Raw genomic sequence first — 18,264 nt, 5'->3', positions numbered from 1 at the left:
ACGCAGTTCCTCTTTGCTCGTTGGGCGAGTTTTGTATACTTTTTCCTTAACGGTGCCCCATAAAAAAAAATCAAGTGGAGTCAAGTCCGGGGATCTGGGGGGAAACTCAATCAGTGAACTATTTCGCCCTATCCACCGATTAGGAAAATTTTCTTCCAGCCAATCTCTAACAATCCTGCTATTGTGGATGGAACAGCCATCTAATTGAAATAGAATATGGGCCTCTTCTGCTAGTGGAAGTTCATCCATAGCGTTGGAAAACTCGTTTTTCAAAAAATTCAAAAAAATTTGACCATTCAAATTGTTTTCAAAAAAAAGGGGCCAATTATTCTGGTATGTAATATTCCGCACCAAACATTTATTTTTTGGGAGTACTGTCTTCTGCAATTTATTATCCAATGTGGATTTTCTTCCGTCCAGTACCTTGAATTTTGAGAATTAACTGTTCCATTGGTTGTGAATGTTGCCTCGTCACTGAACAAAATTTTTTTCAGAAAATTCCTGTTATTTAGATATTCTCCTTGAGCCCATAAACTATACTCCATCCTCTTTTCATTATCGCCTTCTTCTAAGGTGTGAAGAAACTTTGGTTTAAAGGGCTTCATATTATTATATTTCCTAAGATTTCTCCTTATTGTTTCACGCGGTAAGTTGATGTCCAAACTTGCAATTCTCACACTTGTTTTCGGATTATTATTAAAATAATTTCGAATTCGTTCAGAATTATTTCGTCTCTGCCTTTGTACAGTATTAATATTCTTCAGGATATGTTTACTAACAGCTCCATACTGATTGAAAATTTTGTTTACTCTTCCAACTGTAGCTCTGCTAATATTTCGACGCTCCGGATGCATGTTATTGAAAATTCTACATACTTCCCTTTCGGATCTGTCGTTGTTACCACGAAGTTTTACTATTTCAATTTTCTCCTGCAAAGTCAAATTATCTGCCATACTTCTTTATTAGTGTAGGTACTTGAAGAGTTATAAACTTCACTATTAATACTGACAAATTTGTGTCTTTTCGTCTTTTATTTTAATGACTTGTCATCTCCACGGCAACTTAACTTTCAAAGCCTTCTAATAAAAATAATATTTTCGAAATGTGGCATCCCAAACATGTTTGAATGAAACCAAGATATGTAGATATTCGGAATAACTGACAACCACCAAAGAGGAACTGCGTGAAAGAATAAGACCAGGCTTGCATAAATGTTACCCCAAACCAATGATCGAATTTTGATCGAATCTTATGATTAGTTAGCATTAGAAAATGGTAGAATAAACGTATCGAATTAAATCGGAAATTAGTTACAAAGTACGGAAATTAATGTCTGGGCACTCTCATCTCAATCCATTTTTTTGTTGTAGTTCATTTATTTCATCAGTATTGGTTATTATTGATTATTGAATATTGATTACTATTTGATGTAAAGATGTATATTTCATTTCTCTGATGACAAAAAAACTGCAGTGTTTTGATGGACATAACTATCTTCTATACTTTATGGAGTTCTGTTTGAAAGAAACATAATTTGACACCATTTTGAATAACTGCTGTTTACAAGCTCGACTGCTAACGACGTGAAAGAGCATTTTAAATGATATTATTAATAATATTGTGATTTAATATGACGACAATTCGAAATATTTAGATAAAGTGATAAAAATTTTACTTATGCTATATTTCTGTTAAAAAAACATATTTCATCTTGAAATTTCAGTCACAACCATTTGAAAGCATCACAAATCCAGTGGCGTCGTCAAATTTCATATAAAAAAATCGCTAGTATGTTTTTTGGATTTTTGACCTTGAAAAAAATTCGAAGTAGGCCTTGAAAATTTTATTTATATTTCGACTTCACAGCACTCTAATAGAACTATTGACGCTCTATCTATTGAAAAAAAAAACTTCTGAATCGGATAATAAATAACAGTTTTAGAGAGGTGGCCCGCTTTCAAATGGGTCACTCTGTATATATATATATATATATATATATATATTATGTCCTTTTTATATTACAGCCCTCGATAAAGCTAATAAACATTAGCGAAAGCTCGGGCAGCTAAAAAGAGTAAATATTTATTCTAATCAGACCGAATCCCCGAAAAACTACTATTCTATATATACATACGGTCGTTACACTATTGCATATGCAATTGGCAATACAACTGAAAGAGTCGACCTTCAATTTTGGAACGGGCACACTTGCAAACCGGTTTCGGGCTCATTAGCCACTCATCAGTGCAAGATAGTGGCCATCATCGGCCTGAAGTCAATGATATTCCATAATTGAAAATCGAAATTCTTTCAGAGTATTTCATTCCTCTTCCTAAATTGGAGCGAAACAACAAAATGTCACTCAATCTAGTGGACGAGGTACTAACCAACTGCATATCCGTAATTTGCCCGATTCCTCTGAATAAGGAAGAAAAACTTTCTTGATGCACTGTTTGGAACCTTTGATGTACAATGCGAACCTACGTTACCAAAAAACAATTCAAGGTGACCTTCACTGAATTTGTACATCGGAAGATATTTTAATGAATTAATATCTATGAGGTCCTTGTGTTCTGAGAATTTAGGTACTGTATCTCATTCCTGAAATAGACTATAGAACTGAAATCTACGGTATGTTGGTGTTTTCAAAAGTATGTGGACTAATCTTTACCCGCCATTATACCTGTTATGAAAACTAATACCCACCCCTGAAATAGAGTATAGAACTGAAATCTACGGTATGTTTGTGATTTCAAAAGTATGTGGACTAATCTTTACCCGCCATTATACCTGTTATGATAACTAATACCCACCTAAATTTGTGTTATATTTTATTGTTCATGTATTTCACTTTATTCAAATGTTGATGACTATCACTCACATTTTCTAATTTTACTTGGTTTCTATTTGGGATTACTATGCATTTGGTCAAACAAAGGACTGTTCGAAATAAGACCATAGAACAGCGGTGGGTAAAGATTAGTCCACATACATATAAAAACACCAACTGTGGCAGTCATCTTCAGTGGCGTGGTCGAAGTATTCTTTTTGACGTTTCAGTTGTACGTCAAGAAGAGTACTTCGACCACGCCACTGGAGATGACTGCAAACGTTTGCGCTCAAGTGTAGATTCACCAAAACCAGAGGCGAAAAAGCCCTGCACGGCTGAATCTAAGCCATCGTCAGGTGTAGCTGACGTGCATAAACCCTCATATGGGAATGTTGTCGTGGGTATTAAGGAGAGAATCTTGCAACTTGACTATCCGACTATCTCATTAACAGGTAATCAGGTATATATAGAATAGAGTGTGGCGAATGCTCCGTAGTATATTCTGGCCAAACCGGTAGGAATTTTGACATAAGACTGCGTGAACACGTCTGCTTTGGACAAATAATCTGCAATGTACGAACATCTTCAAGAATCAAATCACAAGATAAATGAAGATAACCTCAGAATCCTAGACATATGTAATAATGAGAAGAAAATCAATTTGTTGGAGGCCATGGAAATTAAAAAATCAATTAAAAACCAGAAATATATAGCCCTGAACGAGCAACTTGATTTATGTAGGTCTTCTCTCTTGAATTTATAAGTTTAACAACCCCTAGAATTTTCAGAGTGGAATTTTAAAGTTGGCATCCTGGTTCGCCCAACTACTTGCCTTTCAAATACCTGTCCTTGTAGCATACCTGAAAATTCAAATATCACCGATATTTCAAACTTCAGATTTCAGATTTATACTTGATAATGGGATCAAATCCGAAACCGGTCGTATAAATAAAATCTACCAGCGGTATTTAGACAAAAAGTGTTTTTATTCACTTCATTTAAGTGATTTGCATAACAGATAATCTCTGAGATATTTAGGAAAATTTTTTGCTAGTTCGATTTTCAATAAAAAAAATTAATCTTTTGGATTTGCTTGACGTATTCTATAGTTGTTCTTTGTTTTGGAATATAGCTGGAATAAATAATTTATTTGGCCTCAGTTTTATCACCAACGAAAGTCGATAGAACTGGATTGATAATTAGAGGAAAAACCTTTGCCAAAGTAGTTTCTTGGATAATCCATCATTAAAAAATAGTACATGCTGCGGTCAGTTTCACTCTTTCGGTGATTTTTTTGTAATATTTACCTATCAAATAATTTAATAAGAGAAACATTGGCAACTTCATTTTGAATGCGTTTTATGCTTGAAAAGCGAATTCTATAATCGACTGAAAGTATTCAATATCAGGTTTGTTTCGGAATTTCGTCCAACCAAAATATAAAGTTTACTAATAATACAAAATGTTGCAGTTTCTTAAAAGTTCAGCAATAACGTTGTCCTCAACAGAGCCCTTTCAGGGGCTTGGAATATCGTCAATAAACTTCGGAATAATTTTCCTTGTATTGTTCCAATCCACCATTTCAACTCTTCAAGGAATCATTTTATACCTTGACTTTCTGAGCTTGAATTGAAAAATGCCCATTTGAATTCTTGCTCTGTTGTTCTGAAACAGAGTACGAATTATTAACAAATCTTCTGGAAAATTCTCAGATTGTAGAAGACGTTGAAAGTTATCTAATTCAAATGAAATGAAACGTTTCTAAAGGATCCGATGTTATTGAATATAAATATTGGTATATTTCAATTTTATTTGCAAGAGGATTCCTAATAATTAAATTTGTTTCTACTGTATTATTTTTTGTGAAGATACGTGAAAATATAACTTCTGTATCATTATTTGTTTTTAGAATATTTTTAGTGATGCATCGTAAATGACTGTTATCAAAATACCCCAGGAATAATATTAGCAGAGTCTCTGCTGCTGTAAAAAATTTTAACATTTCCTGAATTGTTACATTTATACATCTTCAATATCAAAAACTGGGTTGTCTATATTTCAAAGTATCATATCACCAAATATTACTGGAGTTCTTTCCCAATACCAAATCGTTATTTTTAACACCTCGACACGTGTTTCGATCACCAAGTGATCATCTTCAAGAGGAAGATCAAACTGGAAACTTTCCTAAGCTAACGCTATTTATGCTATACAGGTATACTATACAGGTAAACCATACAGGTATACCACCCTAAATTAATTTTTCAATTTGCCTTATCTATTATTTTACAATATGTCCTTATATATAAATTTATTTGTACAATGTGTTCTTATGTAGTAATCAGTAAATCCAATAATATTATTTTAACAAGCTATATAGTATGCTATTTGGTATTGGTCCGTCATCGTTATTCATAATATTATGTTTACTTATTTCTACACTCTCATAGGCATCTAGTTGCCTATTGTTGTTAACTTGTCTAATCTTAATGAACTGAAGTCTATGGAATGGTTTGGTTGCAGAATATGATGGGCGACTGCTGATTTTTCAGGTCTTCCATATTTTAAGTGTGCTATATGTTCATTGTATCTTACTTTAATAGCTCTTTTTGTCTGCCAATAATATTTTGCATCGCAGTCCTTACATTCAATTTCGTAAATTCCAGACTTTTCCGAATTCTCGATTTTGTCTTTTGGACTTCCCAAAAGGCTCTGTAGTGTATGAATTGTTTTTATAAACCACCTTCATACCTAGTTCCTTGAAAATCTTTCCAAAGTTCTTCGTATATTGGTGGTATGGAACTGAGATGTATTTATCTTGGTTTTTGTCCTTTCTGAAAGTCGAGATTTCGTTCATTCCTAACCTAAACTTCTTCTTCCTTATTATGTCATCTACAATACCCCTCGAGGAAACGTTAGTGGCTGCTATTTCCTGTATTGTACGTTTTTATTTTTTGAACCTATCATGTGTTAAAGGGAAAGTCTAAAAACGATGCACTAAAAAATTCAAAATGCGCCCCATCGTGTCAGCTATTGGAGCTACTACCTACCAAATAGCAAAGTGGCTCACTAAGGAATTCGAAACCTTGTCTATTGCGGAACCAGGTTTCAATATAAAACAATATAAAACAAAACATACAAAAAACATTGTTCTGCAAGAAGGTGAGATTTTGGTTTCCTTTGATGTTAGTTCCTTATTTCCTAGCTGTTGAGTTCCATATCAAATATTGCATCGCTAGTACAATTTTTATTCAATCTACATTTTATTATTCATATCATATGGTGCATTTTAACGCGATTGAGTCATAAAATACCAAGCCTTAAGATTGTTACTTTTAGAAATTCTCAGCATTCAAATTTCCATTAGATTTTATACCTAAGATTGTATCCCTCAAAATTCTTAAAGAATTATAAATGGTCAGTTTACCTTTTTGCTCCGTAATCCATCACAAATTTAAGTCATATTTGAAATCAGTAGAATTATCAAACTACCTATTGCATTTGGACTCTTGGGTTTTCCCAAGTCTGGGAAAACCCAAGAGTCCAAGTCAGTCTATTTGCAGATTTTAAATCATTGATTTTTTGTAACAACACACCATCATTAAGTTTCTCCATCCACTCAATGATTTTTTGATAAAGTTAAGCATCTTTTGATAAATAAAGATTTTGTTGTTTACCTTTGTTTTGTTTACGATCTTTGTTACAATAAAAACAAACATTTTTGAATTCTCGACCTGCTTTAACATATTCAATATTTGTGTCAGGATTATCATCACGAATGTTAGTTTCGTTAATGCTTGAATCACAAACTGAGCTGGAAGCAACATCTCCGAACATTCTCTGAGTATCTGAACTTGAAGCTGCATCTTCTGACGGTACCTCACTGTTGAAACTAGAATTAGGATGTCCTGACATCCCACATAGCAATAGATATTCCAGGTATATTTTATGAATATACATTTAAGGATATTGTATTATGCTATGAATATGCCATGGATATATATATCTTCTGGAGAATATTCCCTGGAAGTGCTCCTGGCGAACCTTTGATATATTCTAAGAATATTCCTTGGGAATATTCTTGGAATATCTTATAATATTCTTAGAATATCTAAGGTATATTCTATTAAGAATATTCCAGGAATAGAACCCGAGGAATATTCATAAAATATTTAGGATATTCTTAGTTTATTGTAGGAATATACAATAGAGAAACACCATAGAATATTCTTTAAATATATTTTATGAATATTCTAGGAATATTTGGAATATTCCAAGAATGTGACGAGTAACCGCTATTAGGCATGTATATATTGCATTTTGATACAAGATTCACACAAGTAATAAAACACATAATATTCATAAACAAATATATTTTAAAAACAATATACACTGAAATATTTGACGTTTCAACCAATATTAAAAATAAAAAATCTAATTCAAAATATTTATTCACTGAATAAAATATTTCTGAATACTGTCATGTTACAAATATTAGAAATGTATTCAAATTAGGATATTCCTACTCTCAAACAAATGTATACTAAAAAATATACTAAAATAACAACTCTGTGAATTCATCAGCACTAATTAAAAAATAATAAATATATCATTTCATTGAAAAAGAAAAAGTGTATTACATCAAGAAATAGGTTAGGTTAGGTTTCTCACTTAGAAAAATAAACCCACAAATGAAGTATTTAAAATGAGTAGTATGATGGGTTCTTCAATGAATTTCACTTACTTAAAGTTATTCAAACTTTGCTCACCAGAATAGTTTTCCTTATATTTGTCCAACAATGCATCACCCAGTGTTTGAATAGTAATACCTGGAACAAAATGTACATCAACGTTCATTATCACTATTTGAAAGTGGCACAATAAAACTGGAATAAAAATCAAATAGATATTTTTCGCATAGGTTACTCATGAACATTTACAACATTTTATGACTTGAAGAGCAACTTGCATTGTCTTGTTGAAAAGTAATCATTACGTTTTCAGTTCCTTGGCGCACCTGCCTGTACCAGGTACCACTCTGTTTCCTTTTGGGCAAATTGATACTATCTTGAAAACGAGTGATAAAAATCATGAAAACAAATGATACAAAAAAATTTGTTATTCACTTACTTTTCTCTATTGAAGATACACAACTGTACTTAGTCAAACCAACAAATCCCACACACCAACTCTCCTCGAACCTAAAATGAGGTATAGTAGGTTAATCACCATGACTTTACTATCGATACATTTGCATTTTACTTACTTTTCTTGAAGACTGAATAGATGCAACTCTCCTGTTTGAAGATCCAAAATCAAACTATTCGCTGTACTGCAAATTGGACAACCCCAAATTATAAATGGTACACTGAACGTGACAGAATTATACTTTGATAATAACACCAACACACCATGCATTACACACGCGAACCTGCCACGTCAACCGCCATGTTGAATCAAATGTCGAATTTAACGCAAACGCAAATGTACCATGCATTAAGGGACAGCCGCTTTCACAGAGCTTATTCGACTGTCGCGCGCTACACTTCAATTGACCAATGAGAAACGTTTACTCCAATTATTCACTTCCCCATTTCTCTGTTTCCAGGATTTTTCGCTTTGTAATTAAATAATTTCAAATACAAAAAGACAAATAGGATGAGAATTAATCAATTTATTGATGCAACTGGTTCATTTATTGGCCCATTCAAATTTTTTTGTCGTTTCCAACAGTTGCTGTTGGAGCAATTCATCCAGAATCTTTGCGTTGAGTTCAAAAACTGGTTAACACTATCAGGGTTATATACATTAGGTTATGCATTCGATTAAGATCTTCAAATATTTTTGTTTTTAATAATATTGAATTTTTGGATACGTTATTATAAGATAATTCAAAATTCCATTGTATAGAATATTCCAAAATATACCGTGGGGATATATTCTAAGAATATATCATATGGTATATTCGATCGACAATATTCTTAGAATATTCAAGGGAGAATAATCCATTTATAGACATTCTATGCACATTCTTTCGGGAATAATCCTGCCATATTCATTCAAGCATATTCTATGAATATTCTAAAGGCATGTATATATTCCAAGAATATTCTATGAATATTTGGAATATATACGTTCGTTTTATGATATACAGGGAATATTCCATGAATATCTAGTGCTGTGTGGGATACAACTACTTAAATTCTCAATAGCATATTATTTATATTATTTTTAATTTAACTCAGTTCAATATCATCGGATGTTGTGTGATGAATTAAATTCGAAGCACTAACCTCACTTACGATTTCACTGTTTATGTTTCCCGCAATAGTTTCACTAACATTTGCTGGTGTATTTGATGGCAAAGTATGTGAAGTAGATTTACTGATACTATCTATTTCAGTCGATGGATTTTGTCATTAAAGCTGTAAAACTGCTGTACCATTGTCTGTGATTTCCATCTGTTTCATTTATTTTAATAGCCAACTAGATGTCACTGTACTTTAATGTATATTTTAAACGTATATTCAAAACTTGCTGGCATTTCTTCAGTTTATCAACCACGAAAAGTATGATTTTATCCTCATGTCCTTTATGGAAAACACAATTCATTTTATCACTGGCCATTGTAACAAAATTAATAAATGAACATCACAAATAATGTAAACACAAAACAAACATGTGACTTTAGACTGACACCATGTTGTACATTTGTCGATGCGCTGCCGTCGCTTTCTATCTGTCTTGCACTTCAAACTGTATCTCTCTAACCACAAGCATTATACCTCAATACTGTTCATTACTTTTTTATTTATATTCAATACTTAACAATGGAATTAACGTTTGGCAAATTAATTTCAGATTATTTCATGTTCAAAGAACATAATACAAAAATTACAGAAATTCAAAAATACTTTGAATTTTTTATTTTAAAAAAATAAAAAATCGCGTATGGCACATAATTAACAACAATAAAAATGTCTGGCAATGAAAAATTGATGTCTGGTGGATCAATCTAAAGGCAAAAAATTAAAAATTATGCTTTAAAATTTGGTCTTCACGTTGGCGTACGCTGGTAACAGTTTAAATTGGTAGACAAATACATTTCCTATATGTCTAAAATATTCCATGTACGGGTATGTAATTCGTTTTCCTTTTTTCATTAACCCTGGATCTCTAACACGCCGTTTTTCGATACTATGAACTCTCGTATATATTTTTTTGCATATCTTCGACAACATCCCCTGTATAATATAAATTTTCAGTCAAGTTTCTCGTTATTTCACTGTTCTCGATTATATTCTGTACTATTTGTGTTTATATTAAATGTTACCTACCAAGAATTTCCGAGTAACTGTAATACGGGTCCTTGAAAACGTTTCTTTTTTTTTTCGACATTTTCGAACGTCAGTCCTGTTTTCCGTTATTTCACATTCTGGTCAACATTTCTCAACTTTGCAATTTGCTTAGCTCATTTGTTGACATATGGTCTCTAGTTCTAATGTACTATGTTAAATGAAATTGAAAAGGCACAATTTTAGTATTCGTGTTGAATTTTTGTCAATCATCACGGCTTTGTACTTCGAATTAATCATTTGGTCGATATTTGTACAGTAATCTTGAACTTCGATAATGAATAAAATCGAAAAAAGCTCGTATAGTTTAACTATTGGTATTAAATTGTTAATTAACAATCGGGAGAGCTTTGCAATTCAAATCTCTCAGTATCTGAAACACAGTATCTGAAACACAATTTTTTGTTTTCACTCAAAATCTTTCTAAGTCGCACTATATAATTTTTCATTCGATAATACATTTTGAAAATCGCGTTTGTAGATGATGAAAGACACTTTAGCCTTAATATCAAGTACGAGTCATGGCATGATGGGGTATAGTTTAACACAATTTTTGTCACAAAATGCAATTCATAGATAAATGATACAGCTCACATATCGAGCTCAATTACGAGCAAATGTCAAATGAATTGTAGACTTTGTGACACGTAGCACTCTGAAAGATACAAAGAGCGTCAGTACCTACTCCACGAATGATAAACCACTAATATATATATATATATATATATATATATATATATATATATATATATATATATATATATATATATATATATATATATATCGATTTCATAACATTTCTAGAAACATGTGGATTCGTTTTTGGATGACATTTTAGGTTAGCTTCCCAAATTTCTGCCACCGCAGTTGTCGGTTGATTGGTCAAACCACCAACACTGACATAAAAACTTGGCAAGTTGACTTGGGTGTCACACCAATAGGTGGTTCCACTTATGTCTCGCTTGAGTTTACACAGTTATTTTTATTAAGTACTTTTTTTGGATTTTCACATTTTGTCTTCAATCGAGGACTGCCTGCCCGGTACTGACGATGCTATATGCTGACGATTTCAAAATGCTTGGAAACATAACAGACCTAGATGACTATTTAGAACTCCAAAACGACATAGATAAAATATCTAATTGGTCCAGGGATAATGAATTACCTTTTAACATTTCTAAATGCAAAGTTATGATGTTCAGCCGAAATAAGATTCCACATCACTTTGTATATATAATGCAGAATACAGAGTTCAAGGAATACGTGACCTCGGGGTCCCTTTCCAAAGTGACCTGAAATATTCAACCGGCATATTCAAAATATTACTAATGAAGCTAATAAAAGACTAGATTTTTCAAAACGTACCACTTACAAATTCAAAAACATAAACAGTATGAAATATTTGTTCAATACAATTATTCGAAGTAAACTAAAATATGCAAGTATTATATATGAATCAAACCAAAAAACATCAAAGCAGATTCTAGAAACAATACAAAACAAATTTTTGAAATATTTGTATTTTAAAAAATACGGAGATTCGTATGGACCGATCAGAGATGAATTTCACATAGAATTAATGGAAAACAGAAGAGTTATAAAGAGTATAATTTTCTTAGGAAAAATTTTGAATGACCATGTAGGCCATTCAAATCTGTTTTTATGTTCCGCTGCCAGGTATTCGTCCGCGACAAACTGCTTTTCATGTCAATCAACATAAATCCCCCGCTGACAGAATTTGCTCAATGTATAATAAATACGCAAATATCATTAGGTTTGGTATCTTCGAGGTATCATATTCAAAACTCAAAACTAACCTAAGAGAGGTTATCAATTCCTGATTCTGCTGACGAGTGTGAACGTACCCCTATAGTTCACTATTGGCGTTTATATCCACTCACTTGGTTTCTCTTTTAGTTTTTTTGTTTCAAAACTGTACTTGTAGATGATTAGAAACATATAACTAGGCTCTGCCTGTTTGTTTCGAAATAAATAAATAAATAAATGACAGATGAAATAAAATTGATATCTGTGATGAAAAATTGAAAAAGGCCATAATAAACTAATTGTTATAACTCCCTTTTGATGCCAAAATAATCAGTTTAGACGCCGTCTCATTATTTAATAATATCACAGTAGAATTAGCAAAAGAGAGTATTTCCAGACACTGGACGGATATTTCTTCACATTGCAATATTTCACAATCGGCATTCTTGAAATTAATCGACTTGTTATATGACACAACAGTTTTCAGTTTTGACAAAAAAAATTTAAACAAGTTCTAGGCATGCCAATGGGTAGCCCAGTCTCTCCTATTATTGCACAATATGTGATGGATGATCTCATTGATGATTGTTTAAACAAAATCCAATTTGAGATAACTTTTTCAAAAAAATATATAGATGATATTATATTAAGTACCCCTCACGACAAATTGCAACAATTGTTACCAGTTTTCAACTCCTATTATGAAAAATTACAGTTCACCATTGAAGAAGAAGACGTTAATCGTAGCGTTCCCTTCTTAGATACGAAAGTTATCAGAAAAGAGGACAACAAATTATACACTAGCTGGTATACCAAACCTAGTGCTTCAGGAAGGTTCTTACACTATGAAGCTTACCACCAACAAAGACAAAAAATAAACCTAGTGCTAGGTATGAAAAACTAGATAATTGAAACAAGTCACATCTCATTACGCAATGACAATCTCAAAAAACTTTCACAACTTTTCATTAACAGTGGTTACCCAAAAAAACTCTTACATAAATTAATCTTCATCCATAGACATTGATCCCCTCAGGAACAATAAAGATAATTCTGATAATCAATCAATTCAACAAAATCTTTACCTTACATTACCTCACATTCAATCATTGAATCATAAATTTAAAAACATTTTTTCTAAAATTCCTAACATTAATATTGCATATAGAAATCAACTCACATTGAACAATATTTTTTCAAAATTAAAAGACAAAGATCCAATTTTAGACAATTCAAATGTATTCTACTGCATACCTTGCACACAATGTGAATAAAGTATATAGGCCAAACCAAAAGGAAATTGAAAGACATAATTTGTTCGCATAAAAGCGATATTAAAAATTATAAACAAACTTGTGCTCCAGCTCAACATACGATTGAACTAGACCACAGACCTGATTATGATAATGTAACTATCTCAGAACATGAATCCAATTCAAAAAAGAGAACTTTCCTCGAAATGACAAAGATTTTTGAAGAACCAAATTCAATCAATTATAGAACTGACATAAATCATCTTAGCACAATTAACTCATATCTATTAAGTCGCCCTCTACAAGGGACTTCCAACAACTGATATAACCCTTCCAAAGATAATATAATATTGGCAACCCTAGATAGTTGGTGTTTTTATAGTTTTTATATTTTTTATTTTTCATCTCTCATTGTACGTTGGCAATAAGGTCAAAAAAAATCAGTGTCAATGATTTCATTACTGTTAACTTTCATGGGAGTCTCCATGGGAGACTATGATTTAATAAATACTGAGGTTATTTCAAATAATCTAATCAATCATCACATAATGTAAAGATTCTATTTTCATGTTGTTTTTTACCAAGAGGGTTTGTCGTTTGGGAAATATATATATATATATATATATATATATATATATATATATATATATATATATATATATATATATATATATATATGTATATATATATATATATATATATATATATGTGTATATATATATATAGGATATATAGTATTTTTTGATCATTCCCATATGGGCTACCGGTATATTCAAGGGCTACCGGTATACAGCTGTTTCAGCCTATTGGGCATCGTCAGTACCGGGCAGGCGGTCTTCAATTGAAGACAAAATGAGAAAAAACCAAAAAAGTACTTGATAAAAAGAGCTGCGTAAACGCAAGCGAAACATAAGTGGAACCACCTATTGGTGGTGTCACACCAAGTCAATTTGCCAAGTTTTTATGTCAGTGTTGTTGGTTTGACCGACAACTGCGGTAGCAGAAATTTGGGGAGCTAACCTGAACTGCTACCGCAGTTGTCGGTTGATTGGTCAAATCGTTGTATATAGACTAACCTAGTAGGATAATGTACGTGTATTTACTATTTGACACAAAGTCGAGCGCCATTCAGTCAAAAATATACCTATTGAATTTAATGTGTTACGTTTCAATTTAGCACTAGATCAAACTGCTCTTATGTGACCTTTCAAAACACTACCTTACCTTTTAAGATCTTTATTCAAAGGATATTAACAATGTAATTAAGTTACAAGTAGATTTTATTCATTTAACATCATAGTAATGGGAATCTTCCGTTCCATAGAAAACCATACCTGAAATGTATAAGAATAAATGTATGCTCCCTGACTAACTGCTTTGACCAGTACTTACGCATTCTCCTATTGCCAATCGACGTTGGAGATCCGAAATTCCTCGCTAGGTTGGAATAGTTGTTATTGTTTGTTTCTCAGTTTTCTTCACCTATCATTTTTTTTGCCGTTGTCTGCCTTATTCCCTATATCTTTCCAAGAATATTTCTTGCATAGATCGTTATTCATTACTTCCAGAAGGATTACTGACATATTAGAGCCATATCGCCTGAAAAACAATATTAGTTAGCTCTGGTTTCTGAATACTGTTTGATATTTTCGGTAAATATTCTGCATAATATGAATGCTCTAATATTTGTACTGAAAGGGAAGGTTATGGCGACTTACCTTATATGTTTCTATTCCATCGCATGAATAAGGATTGGTAAATAGTTGAAAATAGGTTGGAACAATATATTTTGTAAATATTCGTAAACAAGGTTAAGAGACAGCTGTTGGTTGACATCTGCCGAACTTTCGTAGTATCGTTCCGTCGACTTACACCGAACTAGTTCTACAGTTGTTCACGGGTGGAGGATTTATCGGTTACTCAAGTTGTCAAGGGTTGTTTTAGGGTTGCATTGCTTTGAGAAGGAGTTTTGATGGGTCATGGACTTGTTGATGATGTATCAAGTGGCTGTGGAGGAATTGTTAGATTTATGATGTTGTGCACAGCGCCCCCTTGGTGCTTGTAGTGTAGATTGGATGCACTGTGGCAACAACTGGTTAGCTGTCAGATGTGGCAGTCGCTTAGTATTTGGAAGTTAACCTTCGGTGAGCTTGGTTCGGAGTTCAAAGGGTACCATCAGACTGATTGTAGGATATATTTGGTTGTATTTGTGCCATCCTTCACGGGGATTATTTCTACAAGTCAGGATTGTATAGTGGAAGACTGATTGGTCATTTTGGTGTGGATATTTGCAGTCTGAAACTTAAGCTCTTTTGAGGATTTGTGGTGGTTACCGAACTCGTGCCAGGTGGGAGGATTTCCGAAATTAGGTATGTCTGAATCACTGTCGCATCTCTCATGTGATCTTAGCTATGATATCACTTCTTCAATTCTACAACCTTCGTTTCTCGTCTCTAGATTCATAAGAAACAGAAAGCCCTCAGTCACTCATCAAGTCCCAGTAGGACTTCCGTGCAGAGCACCGCACACGAAGAAACGTATAGAAAACCCCTTGGCCAGGGTAAGAATTTTACCATTAAATGTGTTTTTGATGAGTTTAGTAATTTCTGATTCCATCGTTATATCTCAAATGAATATTAGTATTGAAGAGAGGTTTCAACACTCATTCAATTTTCTTGATTTTTACGGATCATATGGTTATACAGGGCACCCAAAAATATACTCTTGTTATCTTGCTACTTTGCTTGATGAAAATATACCAGGGGTATTGATTAGTCAAATAGTCCTATTGAATGGGGGTTGAATCTCACCTTGTTTCATCTGATTCTGATTGAGAATTTTCTTCCGTAGGGTTTTTCTTCCTGCTTTTCTTTTCCTGTTTTTTTTTGTCTTCGTTCCTGTTTCCTTTTTCTTTTCCTGTCTTTTTTTTTCCCCTATTTTCTTTCTGGATCTTATTTGGTGATCCATTACTGGTCCAGCTTGTCGTGCCCTACAGGGTGATCTATCTTGGTGGTGCTACAGGGTGATCCATCTCCGCCGTACTACAGGGTGATCTATCTTGGTGGTGCTACAGGGTGATCCATCTCCGCCGTACTACAGGGTGATCCATCTCAGCAGTACTACAGGGTGATCCACTTCCGCCATACTACAGGGTAGCCTAACACCATATACCGGGTGGCCCAAAAGGAGCACGCAAGTTATAATTGATTTAATTGAAAATTTGTGATATACTGAGATATTTAAATAATTGTTTGCCCTTATGTTTATTGATACCTGTTGATATAGTGTTGTTTATCGTTTATTGATTAAGAGTTGTTTATTGATACCTGATTGATATAGATATTTGTGAAACGGAAATTGAGGTATATTCTTCCTTTCACGATTGCTGATTGACACCGATGCGCCTACGCCTGAGCTCACGCGACGCAAACGAGTTTGTCATACCATCCGATACTAGTATTTACGATTTCACCTACTCAATTTTCGTGGTAGTTTTACTCGACGTATTGTAGTTTTTTTGAGCGTCGTTACTTCCGTAATTTATGGCTGATTGAATTCGTGGTTATATACACCGCGCTCGTGTATTGACATTTGAACATCGCGTAGTAGTGTGAATATTGCATTGTTGTCTTAGAAGCGTTGTTGGTTAATCCATGTAAGTTAGGATTACTGAATAAATCATATTGGGGATCTTTATCTTTTATTTCCAATATTAATTGGTAAGTTATTGATACTGTGAGTTACTTAGGGTATCTGGAGGATTAAATTTACCTGGCGCCCATTAAGATCTATTTGAAATTTGCTAAGTTGTTTAACCCACTCCCGTCTCCACTGTTTAGCTTAGCCGCGGATACCCATCTGTCTTATTTGTTACCGACAGATGATTTAGTCTCCTCTTGTGATTTGTGAGGTGACAAATGACTGTACAGATACGACCCCTAGGCACTACATTCAAAAGTATAAAGTTGAAGCATGGCTGGACTCCTATAATTTAATGCGAATTGTATTAGAGTGGAAATATGGAAATCCACACATTTGTTTTGAATCATAAATTATTAAATGTTCAACATATTGAGAGTCTTATGATAGCAAATGTATGCCTATTATAAACTAACAAAATGGAAGTTATGAAACTTCGGATATGAAGAATGAAAAACTTCAGAGTATAGTTTTTTGTTTGTGGATAAACGCTATTCAGTGATTGAAATGCCTGAATTGTCCGATTAATTCAATCCCAAACAGATCTTTCAGTTCTAAAATATTTTGAGAGTAGTTTAATGTCTTATGTTAATAATTATTTGATCTATTTTTGAGTTTTGGTATACTACTAATATTTTCATAATATAACGAGCTTGGGAAGTGAACCATATAATAAGAGTTTTTCCAGCAAGTTATGAGAGTTTTGGACTTGCATTGCGTAAAAATTGCAGTGTAAAACGCCCATTATGTATTTATAAACACTATTTATTTCACCACCTCTGCTTCCCCTTATTTTTTCCAAAACATTTTGCGTTGAATAACAAAAGTAATATGAATATAGCTGAGATTTATATTATATTGTACTGGAATTCTAGATGATATCTCAAGAAGAGTGTTATCTTTTCTAACACGCCACGTGGTACATTTAATCATATATGCCCGTGTGTTGGCATGTTTTTGGACATTACTACTATACAGACATTACTTTCTTAGGCGGTTGTGGAAAAAATATATTTTATCTACATTTAACAAATTGAGATTGGTTACCATAATGAAAATAAATAAAACATTCAATTGTTCAATAATTTTTTTATCAAGACATACAATACATGATATCATGTGCGCAATAACATCAAATATATTCAGAAAATTATTTTATTATAGGTAATAGCTGATACCAATATTGTATCTGAAATGAATAGTTTTGAGATAAGAACAAGTTTTCAGATTCATTGGAAAAAATCCGAAAGGTTGCTAAACGAATTTAAAAATTTCAAATGGAATAATAGATGAATACATGGGATGCGTCAGTTAACTCAAAAAGAATACCCCATTGATGAATGTTGAGGAAAACAAACCA

At 32.9% G+C, this 18,264-nt stretch overlaps 1 long non-coding RNA gene across 1 annotated transcript; it reads left to right on the top strand.

Moving 5' to 3' along the window:
* Positions 1 to 15,656: 15,656 nt before the first annotated feature.
* LOC141480871 (uncharacterized) lies at positions 15,657 to 16,895 on the top strand. Its single transcript, XR_012464607.1, has 2 exons — positions 15,657 to 15,765; positions 16,056 to 16,895. It is a non-coding gene; the product is annotated as an uncharacterized lncRNA (long non-coding RNA).
* Positions 16,896 to 18,264: the final 1,369 nt, after the last annotated feature.

This window comes from Leptinotarsa decemlineata, unplaced genomic scaffold (genome assembly GCF_025532065.1).
Source record: "Leptinotarsa decemlineata unplaced genomic scaffold, Ldec_3_MD MMD2_tig00000026_RagTag_RagTag, whole genome shotgun sequence".
Lineage (NCBI taxonomy): Eukaryota > Metazoa > Arthropoda > Insecta > Coleoptera > Chrysomelidae > Leptinotarsa > Leptinotarsa decemlineata.
Note: the sequence above shows the minus strand (reverse complement) of the source record. Positions and strands in the feature narration are given on the sequence as shown.